The 13562-nt window shown below is 45.2% G+C and overlaps 1 protein-coding gene across 3 annotated transcripts in view; it reads right to left on the reverse strand.

Annotated features, from left to right (window-relative positions):
* Window positions 1-13562, reverse strand: part of WWOX (WW domain containing oxidoreductase) — an 898695-nt gene that overhangs the window by 749982 nt on the left and 135151 nt on the right. The window lies entirely within an intron of this gene.

A 13562-nucleotide genomic window follows, 5' to 3' on the forward strand; every position in this document is an offset into this window, starting at 1 on the left:
ATATGCTCCCTTCTTCCTGCGCTCGCACTGAAGCAGATTGGGCCAGGTTCCCTGCTGTGCCCTCGCCCCAACTACCCGCACCCTGCCAGCTTTGATTTACAAGGTGGTGTGTTACTGTTCCCTCTGTCTGTCCCAGGCACGCAGTCCCGTGGCACCAGGAGGAGCTCAGAGAGTGGGCCCCCCTGGATCTGGAGCAGAGGACAGGGGGGTGAAGGTGGAGGTGCGGAAACTTGCAACTTGCCCCAAGGAGCTAGCAATGACCCTGGGAAAGGAGCAAGGGTCTTCCCATCACCTTTTAGGAAGCAGTCCATCCCTTACAGAAACCTGCTTGGAAATCCACAGAATGCTCGAAAAACGGGCTACTTTGGCAAAAAAGACAGGCGCTTCTTCTTCCAGTTCATCTCTGCCATCCCCCTGCTTTTCTTTTTTTTTCCTTCACATTACAACTTTGAAAGCTTTAAACAATATTTAAACTTGTTTCACTGAATCAAGGGAAAGCAGTAGCAAACTCTTTGCCCTCCATGAAGAGAACGTACCCAAAACTTCGCCGTGCGTGCTGACCACACCAAATTTAACAAGGTTCGCAAATGAACTGGAGTAAGTTCCCCACAGTGACACATTAATAATAAGTTCCTTATCCCATCTATCCCAGGCCATGAATATGTAATGTTATAAAATGAGTCCTTTTCACACAACAGAACCTCGGACGTGAATAAATAAAAACTATCCATCACAAGCCTGTGAAAAATTAATGAGAGTTCTGAGACGCGAGGAGAAATGGGGACCAAGGAGAGACGGCCCAGTTCATAAAAGCCTCCCTACCTTTCCGATTGTAAATATCCTCACACCCGCCCCTCACCGCACTTCCAGGTGAGGGTGTGTGGGACACGGGTTTTCCTTTTCCATCCGCTAAGTCTGCTTCCCAGTCTTGAAGCGGTGACTCAAGCGCCCACGGAGAGAGGGCGCCGCCGCACCAGCTCGACTTCCGGCATTCTCACGGCGATCCCACCTTGCGCGGCACAGCCCGAGTGTGTTCATTTAATTTGTTATAATTCATAACCAAGCTACTTTCAGAAGGATTCGGGTTGCGCACAGCAGTCAGGAGAAACGTGAGAATGCTGGGCGGCTGTAGGGAGACCTGAAGCACGGGGAGGACAGAAAAGCCCTGTTTTCCTGGCCTTCCCTTCCCGCTGCTGCGGGCCTGCGGCAGGCCTGATTCCACCGTGCTGGTCACTTCCACTGTGATTGGCAGCACTGCCAACACCACTGGCTGGGTGTGCGCCCTGTGCCAGGCACGGTGCTAATGCTTTAACTCTCTCCAGCTATGATTCTATTTGACAAACCGGGAGACCCAGGCTGGGATAAGCCAGGTGACTACCCAAAGTCGAAAGGGAAGCAGAGCCAAACGAAGGGGTTTCTGTAGCTCTAAACTTCCTGCCCCTCCCACCTGTGGCCACTGGTTACTACTCATGAGTTGGGATGTACTAACATTGCTCCAATAACATCCCAGACCCATTAAAGGGTCTTTAATGGGCAAACCACTTTGGGTAAATGCCTTTTTCAGTGAATCTTTCTGGAGCAGAAAGTGTTGTCCTGAAGGACAATCACCATAAGGAAAAATTCCAAAATGAGTCAGTGGGGACAACCCTGTTGATTGCTCTAAGCTTTGCTCTTCCCCTCCAGAGAAAGCAAGAAATATGACTAATGCATGTGTTACCGAGCACTGCATGCCATTCTGACCTTAACTCTGCGCTTACCTGGGCTCCTCCCTCACCCATGATGCTGCCCCCATCTCTCACCACTGGCCTGCATCACTCATAGTTTGAGATGCAGTTTAGCCTCTGTGACCACCCAGCCTACCCAACACAGTTTGGCCAAAGAGGCCCTCCCTCCCCAGCACAAAAGCACTCAGCACACACACCAGCAAAGCCAGAGCTGCAGGTGATGGGTATGGGCCAGCCAGGTAGCATTAATGACGAGAGCGCACCACGTGTGAAATACCAGGGCCTGGTGGGTATAAGCCGACCTGGGGCACACCCGTCCCATCCACGCAACTCGGACAGTCACTGACATTGCTAAGTATTCCAGATTGTTGAAAGAAACCAAGAATTGAAGTCTTCAGTGAGCTCTCTCTATTACAAAAAAGAAAGAGCGTAGGCCCAAGAAAACACATCTCCAGATGGATTCCACCATATTTTTTAGGTCAATAATCATCTTCTGTTTTAATGTTCTTGGCCCCTTAGAGAACTGCATTCCCCATACTTGGGGAAGGGCCGGGCACGTGGCAGACCCTCACTGCTTGCTGAACTGGACAGATTCACATCATGACTCACAATGGAAAACCAGAAGCACAGGAACATTAATAAAAAACAAAAACAAGCCAAAAAGGGAACGACTCTCTGACCACTGTTGGGAATTTTAGTGTTACTCACTGCAGCCAGAAGAGACCCAGTGAAGTGCAGTCCAGGAGGAGTACACTAGGCATTCAGGGAGAAGGAATTTTTCATTTCTTTGCCTTCCCAAAAAAGAATGCCCAAGGTGGGGCCAGGTCCACCGCAGAGTCCCTAGGGTGGTTCTAGGGTTCCAGCCCAGAGAAAGAAAGCAGAAATGAGCAGATCAAATGAGGAAAAGGGAGATGAGCAGGCTAAGTCTGATCAGCAGTAAAAATCCAGAGCCGATACCCCACAGCCATAACACCCCACCGCCATCACGCCAGCCCAAAGCCAAAACAGAGGACTAAGCTAGAAAGTAATCAACCTCTTGTCTCTGAGTCACAAGGACTCAAAACTCTTACTCTGACCAGCAACACTGAATATTGAATGGATCCACCTGAATAGAATAAAATCCACTCCTGCCAAAGTCCTGCAGGGCAGAATGAATCAGAAAAGGGAGATTTCAATGGAGATACGAACTATGCACAGCTCTGGTCTTTTCCCAAGCTCTGACCCCATATCCTTGCGTAAGTTACTGTAAGTACAAAAAGATGAAAAGACAACAGGAATGCCTACCTCAAGGGAGTTTACAAACCAGCAGGAGAATCAAGATGACTTCAGAAAATACTATACTATGCTTCTTAAAGTAACAAGTGCTTCAAGGACAGGAAATGTATTTGGAGAGCTGGAAGCGGCAGTGATAACCCTCACTGAGCAGATGAAATCTTGAAATGCATGGGTTTCAGAGCATGGATAGGAGTCAGACATAAAGGTATGGGAGGATGGGGCATGGATATAGGGGCCGCATGCCAAGCAGAAGGAACAACAAGAACAGAACAGAAGCTTGGAGTGTTCAGGGAGGTCAGAACTCATATTTGCCTGTCTGGGTGACTGGAAGTGTCTCCCAGGAGGTCTCCCAGCCCTACTTCTCATGCAGCTACCAGAATGGTCTCCTAAAAGGCAAATTTGATCATTTAACAACTTTTCGCTAAATCCCTTCCATGGCTCCCCATGGCTTGGATGTAAGAAATGTTCATTGGATGAATGAGCTCTCTGAATACACCCTGTTCTCTGCCCGGCACAGTGCAGGCTGGACTTCTGTGGAAACACACTTCTGAGCAGAGTTGGACAATGAACAAAGTGGTTTGTTCTGAAGTCCGTACCTCCCCGCAACATGGATCACTTAGGGGAAGCTTAGGAGGAGGAACTGTAGGGGGAGTAAGGTTTGAAAAATAGGCTGAGAGCAACTCAAGGAAGAGAGGCCGGGAAGTTTGACTTGATTGTTACTCAAGAGACACCATTAATGGTTTCTTAGGTGGAGACGATCAGAGCTGTACTTATAAGGCAATGGGCACAGTGAGGGAAAGGGACCGGAGAAGACATGTTAGGAGCTGGAGAAACAGTTCAAAGATTCTGCTGATGACAAAGGTGAGACTCAATGACCAGAATCGGAGTGGAAATGCAGGAGAAATGAATGAAAGGGATTACCAACAAAAAAGTGCCTGCAATCAATGACCATTTATTGTGATGCCTCTGAATTTGAGACAGGGCCTGTAGGACGAAGTCTCCCAAATCTTCCACATACCTGCAATCAAGGGTTGCCTTGTAGAGGTGGAACGCAAAACTACATGGTATCTCCCTATTTATTAGCCAAATGAAAGTCCCTTCTGATGTCAAACAACTGGCATATAGTGTTAGTAAACAACACAAAGTAAAAACAGTATTGTCCTTATTATATTATTAGCTTTATTACTATAGTTGTCATTATGCATAATTACAATGTTCCAGACATTTCCCATGGCTTGTCTAAAGTGCTCAGTGCTTTACATAATCATCTCATTTAATCTTCAGGAAGTTTGGATTTATTCTGTAGACAATGAGGTCGACTCGCTTATCTATTATCTCCTGACTGGGAAGCTGTGCACAGCCTGGGTTAGAGGCACACTCTGCCTGACCCAGATGCACACGATGCTCACTAAGTAATCCCTGAAAAAACAGAGCCAGACAGCAGTGGTGGACTAACAGAACTCCCCCAGCTCTTTGGGCTGTGCGAGTGGTGCCAGCAGGCCCCACCTGTGCAAACGTGACTAACTCGTTAGGTATAGTTAAGGCTGGATGGTTCTCAGCTGCATCCCTACTCCTCTCTCCTTCTTCCTTTCCAGTTTCACAGAACTATTCTCATAGCTGGAAAGACTAAGTTCCATAATGATCAAGAAGTAAAAATAAATCCAAAGACAAGAGACAACCTCCTACCCCTAAACCTCCTCTTCCTTAGGATGAACAAACATGAAACCCTTACCACTCTGCAAGGAAGACAATGAGATAGAGACATTTAACTGAATTTCTACATGGGCTCCCTGCCTAAGTCTAGATTTTGAAGAATCTGGAGCTATAAAGTTCCCCTGAGTGGTTCCCAGGATCTTGCAAGACTTCCAATAATAACTGAATGCTGAAACAACCCAAGAACACGATAAATACGGGCATGGTTGGAGGATAAAACAATGTGAGACTTCAGCAGACTGCAGTTTATGTTTCAATGAATGAGATGCTGGAAGCAAGAGTGAGTTTACATGGGCTTGTGATTTCCTGTGACAAGATACATGTACTCATTCCTTCAGCCTAAGCAAAATTCCCAGTTCTCAAACAGATTTGAAAGTCAGGTGGACAAGAAGACCATCTGTGGATGTGATAAGGTACAAAGTCATCAAAAGCAATTAAAAAAAAATGTGGCTCAAAGTGACAAGAATCGCACCCACAAATCTATTCTCAGTTATATAAATGTAGGATTTAAAGCAATTAGTTTCATATTTATATACTTTTAGAGTTCTATAAAATAAATCTGAAAATCTTCATTTGGTACTGGATTACCCTAAATTAAACAAAAATATCTGAAGCCACTAAAGACTGGTAGAAGTGTAACACCACAAGGCCTTTCAGAGCAACTGCTTTAAGTGAACAAAAACAAGGAATCTGAAAGTGCATGTGCTTAAGTTTCCAAGGAAAAGGTGTTCTAGCTGCTCCATTGCTGCTCTTTCATCATGGACTGAGGAGCGCAGAGCACTACAGGATTCTTCCTCGTGTGGCTTTTATGCCCATCTCAGCAGATACGTCATCTTTAGAGGAGCCCAAGTATCTGAAGACCAGACAAAGGCTCCCAAAATATACAGGCCATCGGTGTAAAGGAAAGGACTTACAACCAACATGAAATATTAATTTAAGAAAGCTGTAAAATATTAGAGCTAGTCCCTTTGAAAATGGGCCACTCTGCATTTGCCATAGAATTAACCAGCTCTGGGGCCATAAGGGCTTGGCTTTGAATCCCAGGACCAATGTTTATGGTGACACAACTTTAGGTAAAGTCTCAAACTCATAAGAGTCTCTCTTTCTTAATCTGCAAGATGTAGAGTCCACCTGGGAGCCCTGTGTCGAAATCAGTCCTAAAGGTCATGAGAAGATACCTAACAGGTGTTAGTAAGAACTAATTTTGAGTATCTATCATAGACAGTCAGCAGAAGGTTAAAAACATGGGCTTCAGAGCCTGGTAGCCTGGGTTCTAATCCTGCCTCCACCATTTACTAGCTATGTGACCTTGCGTAATTTAACCAGTCTTTCTGTGCCTCATTTTCTGTGTGATGGTAGTGCAGGGAATTTTGGCATTCACTTCAAAAAACAGCTGTGAGGGTGAACAGATCTAATATACATAAAGTATATATGGTTAATGGTATGTAAGTGTTGCTGTTATTAATGTTGTACCCACTATTTACCAGACACTGTCCTAATAGTTTTTTCAATATCAGGAGTCGACAATATTTTTCTACAAAGGCCCAGAGATGAACTACTTTAGACTTCGAGGCCACAAAAGGTCTGTCACATAGCCTTCTTTGCTTTTTATTGTTTTATGGGTGGTTAAAAAACAGGCTGTGGGCAGGATTTAGCCTGTGGGCCACAGTTTGTTCATGTCTAGTCCTTCATAATCTCAGTTATCTGTTAGGCAATTTTCAAATTGTGACAGGTCTAAGATTTCACCCTATTTCTAAGGAGTTACCTGCCAAGGATCATGGAAGCCAACGGAAGATGAGAGATTTCACGTCTTGCATTCAAGGTTGCATCCAAGGTTGGATGCAAGGTACCTTATGGTCCACAGCATCACAAACAGTGTGAAGTTCATTTTTGCATCAGTTCTACTTGCCTCTGCCTCTCGTCCCACAAGAGGGATGCAGAATAGTCCAGGAGGATGCTGCACCCACACTGGGTTTGAGTCACAGCTGGGAAACACTGAGCAAGGCTGCCCAAACTTGTCCTGAAGGCAGATACTCCCTTTACCATACTGGACAGTCAACAGCCCAGCCGTCTGATGGTGGGAGGCATGACCTCTGTCTCCCAGTGTTCTTGGCTCTACAAAGGTCCTTGAAAAGATAATCCGAAAGGAAGGCTGCCAGCGCCTCTGTTCCCAAGGCTTGCGAACCCATGAGAGACCGTGAAACCCTGCCTCCCAACAACGACAGGAAGACAATGCCAAAGCCAACGTTACCTTCATCGGAAGATTCTCTCTATGAACTCATCAAGCAGATTTATATTTTTTCAAAGTGCCCATAAAAAAAAACAGTTGGCAATTTTGAGGCCTAAAATGGAATGCCATCGAGATTGCAAGTTGGATCTATGACATCACAGGCATCATTTCTGCTGAAAAAGTACCTTTAGTTAAAAACAGAAACCAATTTGTAAATGTGAATTAAATGCATACTCCACAAAAAATAACTGGTGAAAGGGGGGAAAAAATCCTTACATGTGGATATAAATGTTTCCTGACAGATGTAAATGAAAACTAATACGGTGACATTTTTCAAATTAGCCATTGGAAAACACTGCGTGTGTGCTTGTGCGTTTTTTTTAAACAGCCTAAGCATTTTTCAGTTACGTTGGCCTAGGAAAGTATTTATGAAAAAGATAATAAATAATTAATTCTTCTGGCGAGGGGCTGCAACTCCTTTCTGCTTCGACGATATACATCGAAATGCTGTTTAAATTATAGGAGCAAATTGATTCAAGAGGCTTCCATTAGTGAGCTGGCAAACAGGTCTGAAGCTGGCTAATAAATTTTAGATTAAGGTATAGCCTTTGATGAGGATGGCAACTCTGGAGTGCCAATCTCCATGTCACCAGTTTGTTAAATCGGTGGCTAAAGCCTAGATTTCTCCCTGTCTCATAACTCACTGTGTTAAGCCGGGGCAGAGTCAAAACGCAGTGCCTGCCGGGCGTGCAGCAGCTGCCGTCAGGGCCGGGATCACATGTGATCCACGTCCCCTTCGGTGTCCCTCTCCGGGTGTCTGCTTTACAAGGTTTTATGGTACATTAATCAGTGACAATTAGACCCAACTGTGACATAAAAAAACTCTACCTATGATATGCCTGGCAGCATAAAGGCATGTCTCAGATATCTATTAAGAAAAAAATCTTAATCAAAATGAAGAGATTATGCATGATGCTCATTGCTGTTTGGACGCACATCCTTTATCTGGCTGCAGCCTACTACTCCAGGCCATGGAATATTGTATAGCTGTTAAAAAGAATTAAAGTAGAGCTGCATTTACTGGCCTGGAAGGCAGACATCGTGTACGATGAGGGGATGGTGAAGTGTGCACCCTCTGGCTTTAGAAAAAGAGAATGGAACCTTATGTATGCATGCCATATATATTAGCATGAAGAAAGACGTGCAAACATATGCCAACTATTAACCAGAATCACCCTGGGGGACTAGAACTGCAGGGAGAAGTAAAAGGGAAAAGTTTAACTTCCCCTTTGTAAGGCTCTACAATTTTTTTTAAAAGTGTCCAAATAGTCCTACATTTTTATTGTAATTGAAAAAACCTAATACCAAGCAATCAACCAACATGGTGTGCATGACTGGCACAAAACTGCAAAACCGGCAAGTTGCTTATTCTCTTAATTCATTTGTACTTGGCCATCTCAGGGAAACTTGTTGAGGACGGATCTTTGTATCCACCCACATTTCCATCCACCTAACCAATAATCCAGTCCTGGGAAGTGAGCGAAGAATGTGCAGCTTTGGAATCCACTAGCCCTGGAGGGCAATTCTGGCTCCACTCACTCACTCCCTGTGCAGCTTTGAGCCATGCTCTCGACGTCTTCCAAGGGTAAAGCTATTGCAGGAACAACAGTGAGTACACGGCTACCTCTGAGCAGAATAAACCACGCTTGGCCATAATAGCGACTCAGGTCATAACACTGAAACACATTGCAGGGACTGGATTATAAAGAATTGCAAATTTATAACTTCTGAAGCTTGTGCCACTTACCAATAAGAGGGAAGAGAAGGATTTTTTTTGTAAAAGGAATATCATATTTTCCTTTGCCTCACTTCATAAAGCTACTTTTCAAGTGGAGCCAATGTGTGATATTCCCAGACTGGCTCTACGAAGGGAAAAGTAGAATTCACAGATGTAAATCCTGGAGCAGACACTTGTCCTCAATACTCGTGGATCTGAAACAGCCCAGCTGAGTAGGTGAGGACCTTTCAGCGCAGGTCTCTGAAAGAGGACACCGTCAGCTGGTCTGCCGCCCATCTTCACAGGCTGGGTGCACAAGCCTACCTGGGTCTCGCTGCCAATGACTGTGTTCATCACCTGCTCAGGACTCACAAGACCCCTCCAAATCCTCCCCCATCAAGCCAGGGAAAATGCATTCAGAGCACCCACCCTCCTTCGGGAATACTCATTGACACTTAACACCCACTTTCCAATTTTAATGGGCTACAAAATAAAATATCCAAATTGGGCAAATGGAGAAAATGAAGGGAAAAGTTAGAGTTATTCATTTTTAATTAAGTTCCTAATTATGTAACAACAAAACAAGCAATTAATTTCCACATAGCTACATTAAGCACTCCACACTTAAATGAAGCAGAAAGAATAAAAAAATATTTTCTCTTCTTTCTCAGATAAATATAAGATACAAAATTGTGTGTGGGGGGGAGAGAGAGAGGTGGTGTGTGGATGGAAAAAGGGAAATAAAAACTTGGATTTATCGAGTGCTCATTATGTTGTAGGTGAAGTTGAAAATAATAAGTCTAGCTACATTAACTCAGTTAATACTCACAAAGTCCAGTGTAGTGGGTACACTCTGACATTTGACTGACAAGGAATGACAAGGAATCTAACATATGGAGGAATCAAGAAGCTCCCTAAATCCTTACAGCTAGTCATTGCAGACCCAAGGCTGGACTGTGGCAGTTGAGCTGCAAGAGATCCTTGCAGCACCCACTGTGTTGTCCTGACTTCAGAGGAAAACAACAGGAAAGGGAACCAAAAAAGGCAGACCAGGAGACTATGGGGGAAGGGGCCACCAAACTTTCTGTAAGGCCTGGAGAGTAAATATTTTATGGGCTTTATGGGTCACAAGGCCTCTGTCCCAGCTACATGACTCTGCCATCATGATGCAGAAGCAGCCACAGGCAACAAATAAAGGAGAAAATATGAAGCTGTGTTCCAATAAAACTTATTTACAGTTGCTGAAATTTGATTTTCATACAATTTCCACGTGTCACAAAACATTATTCTTTTGATTTTTTTTCAGACATATAAAAATTGTAAGAACCATTCTTAGCTTGCAGGCTGTACAAACTCACACAGCGAGCCAGGCTGGCCCACGAGCCATGGTGTGTGGACCCGTGCATCAGAGGTGACGTGACGTAGGGGCATGTGCTTGGCTTCAGTATAAGAGGAGCCTGGGGTTGAGCTCGGTAACCTCAGGCAAGTTCCCTAACAGCTGCATGCCTCGGTTCCCATGTCTGTAGAATGGGCATGACAACATCGACCACATCATTTTGTTTTGAGAATTAAGTGAAACTAGCACTGTCCTGGATACATGACAGACAATGTTTTTAGGTATCCATTCACTCAACAAGTCACTTACTGGGTAGCTAATCTATGCCAGGAACTGGGGACACGGCCGTGAGAAAAATATAGGACTTTCTGCCCTCAGAGAACCAACATTCTAGTGGCAGGTTTCCAACGCGGCTCTCACCACGTGCAGGCCTGGCCCACTGGAGACTGGCTTAGGAACTGGGTGCTGTTCTGCTGTCATTCAGTTCTGCCCGGTCGCCCTTTGCAGTGCAGCAAGAGGAGTCATGGGGATGGGGCGTGTGGAGATGGTCACTATGTGGCTACGGATATCAAAGAGCTCACACTATTTGGGGGAGCATGTCGATAAGTGTGATTCCTTGTGCTCCTAGATTCCTTGTGATTCCTATGTGTGAATGAAGGAAGGAGTTGAGAACCAGAGGAGAAGAAGAACAGCCAGGGCCAACTCCACACACTTTAAAAGCAGCAGGGGAACAGGGAATGTGCTCTTGGCTGAGGGCACACTGGCCTGTGTCCCAAAGCCCCTGCTAGTCTCATTGCCTAGGATTCACGGGAGTTCCTCTTCCTACCCTAAAAAAATGAGAATGATTGGGGGGAAGAATCTAAAAATAAACAGAAAAGGCTGTCATCTGAGCATGGCTCAAGAGGCACAGTCTCCCCACAAGCATAAGAATAAAACCCTCACTCATCTCCCAACACCCTGACGAGATGGCCCGGAAGAGCCTTTCAGATCAGACCAGTCACCAGCAGAAAAGTTGCCATGTCGGTTATAACTCACCTTCTCCCGAGTGGGTCCCTGGGGCCCTCGGTGATGATGAGCAAATTAATGCCAAATGTCACTTCAGAACGATCAAGACCCAAGAAGTGACCTCTGTTCTACCATTCATGCATACACTTGAGGCAGAGGGCCAGAAACAAGCTATCCAGGGGAGAAGGCATATTTCACAGCTTCACAGAATAAAAGTATCACGGCCAAAGATGTATTTCTCTGCTGCACTAAGGGTAAAGTCATGAGGTGTCGAGTGCGCCAGGCGTTTAAAGGATGAATCACAGAGAGACTGTTTGCACACTGCCAGGCCCAGGGAGCATGCTGGCCAGCCCATCCCAGGGAGAGGCTTCTAAAGCCTGGACACTGGCCTGATCAGAGGTGGGTGGGCAGGGGGAAGCTGGTGTCCTCCCTGCTGACTCCAGGTAAGTGGCAGTTAAATCTCAGGGGAACCTGGTCCAGACATTCTCACTGGTACAGCTAAGTCTGGAAAGCATGGTCTATAGTGGAGTGGAACAAAACAGACCACTGGCCCTTTGTTTCCTTCTCTCCATTTAAAGCCCCTGTCACCAAGTCTCTGCAAAACTATGAAATCTTACCTTAAGTAATAAACTGGCTCATTAGAAGGAGTTTAACCACTACAGGGCTGTGGTGGACATCTACTGTTGTTACCTCTCCTGCATCCATACCTGCTTCGGACAATAGCTTCCCCACACACCTTTGGCAAACCATCCCCCAACCCCCAACACACACACATACAGACCGTGCACTTCTGGGGATCCTGACCTTAGAATCAAAAGGTGAGCATGTGACTGGGTTGGACCAATCAGAAATGGCCATCATGACTGGTTCAGAGAGGGCCGTGTGACTCAGGTAGGTCCATTCTGAGGGAAGGCTTAGGCACTGACTAGAACTACTGGAAGGAAGCATCACTCTTGATGAAGAGAACAGGATGTAAGCCCTTACCTGCTGGCTGCCATCACATGGAAATGGCTACCCAAAAAAGGCCCACATGCAGGAACAGAGCCAAGAGACACAGAGGTAACAAGGCCTAAAGAAACAGCCAAGCCTCCAACTCCGGATGGGCAAAATATGTTTTTTGGTTATTGTCTGATAGATTTTCAAAAGCCCTCAGAGATGATGCAAATAGCTTCCTGGGCTACCACAAGCATTGCATCAACTCCCGCATTTATGACAAGCAGGACAGGACATCTACAAACAGCTTTTTCTCTCAGCCTGTCCTTGCCCCACAGCCCAGACTGGCCTGTCATTGCAGGCACAAGGCGTAGCAGTCCCAGGCCCTATTAATCACGGGCCACCTGCCTTTGATTCTAAATATCACTCCCCCCACGCCCTGCCCCTTCCCCTTTGCCTGGCCTGCTCTTAATGCTTTCATTACGTGATACCTTTTGTTAAGAGGAATTTACACCTGATCTACAAGACATGGAGCATCTTGGGGGCATGGATGGTATCAGAAACAACCAACTGAATGGCTGAATCTGCCCCATATAATCTTTGAATCCTTGGCATATAGCCCAGGGTTTGCCATGTAGTTGGTCCTGAATACAACATAATGAATAAATTTAAAACAAACAAGGAGATCTTTCCAAATACACTGAAGGCCCCTTAAAAGCAAAGGGATCTCCGATAGCCCGAGTCCTCCAAGCACAGGGCCAGCCAGAATACTCTGCACCTAAAAGATGCTCAGAATACCTCCTAGATGCTAAAAATTTCTTTGTTGAATGAAGGTAGATGTCCCACCATGACTAAAAAGCACTTTACAAGTTCACTTACAAACCACCGGTACTGTCTATAATATATCGGGGGAGGAGAGAGGAAGGATGTATACTCCCTATTTCTTTATTTCTTTAAGGCCTAATCAGATATGATGAGGCCTTGGGCTCTCCTGGGTCTTCCAATTTGCATTATTGATCTAAAATATAACTTACACAGGCAAATTCTGAATGTAAATGATCTGAATAGGTAGAGAAAAACACGAGGAGTTACGACCGTGATTCTACAAGACCCTGCATTATATCGTTGTGGAACTGAAAACACAACCGCATACACCATGCTTTAGAAACTGTGGTATCGCCACTGTGGCCATCAAGCTGAGATCTGAGAACCGGGGCTTCCACGGTCTCTCTGATTCCCCAGCATGTAGTTTCCATCACATACTTGTTTAGAGTTAGAAGGCCCAGTGGTTGCAATTATGCGTGTAAAAACACATACTCAGTTTAACACAAATAAAAGGCAAAACTAAGGGGGGAAATCATTGTATAAGAAGAATGGAATTCTGGGTGACTTTCTTTTTATTCTTTTTCTTTCAGATAGCTATGACAATATCATTTAAATATAAAAGCACTCTCCCTCCCACCTCAGCCACCGAATAGTGGATGCTGAGTCTCTGGGAGATTTTATTAACAGGGCACTAAGTAGATGTAGTAGTTTTGCAGTAAGTAGATGTAGCCATTTTACACCAGT

Source organism: Phyllostomus hastatus, unplaced genomic scaffold, assembly GCF_019186645.2.
Source record: "Phyllostomus hastatus isolate PE091 unplaced genomic scaffold, TTU_PhHast_1.1 phas_scaffold_345, whole genome shotgun sequence".
Taxonomy (NCBI): domain Eukaryota; kingdom Metazoa; phylum Chordata; class Mammalia; order Chiroptera; family Phyllostomidae; genus Phyllostomus; species Phyllostomus hastatus.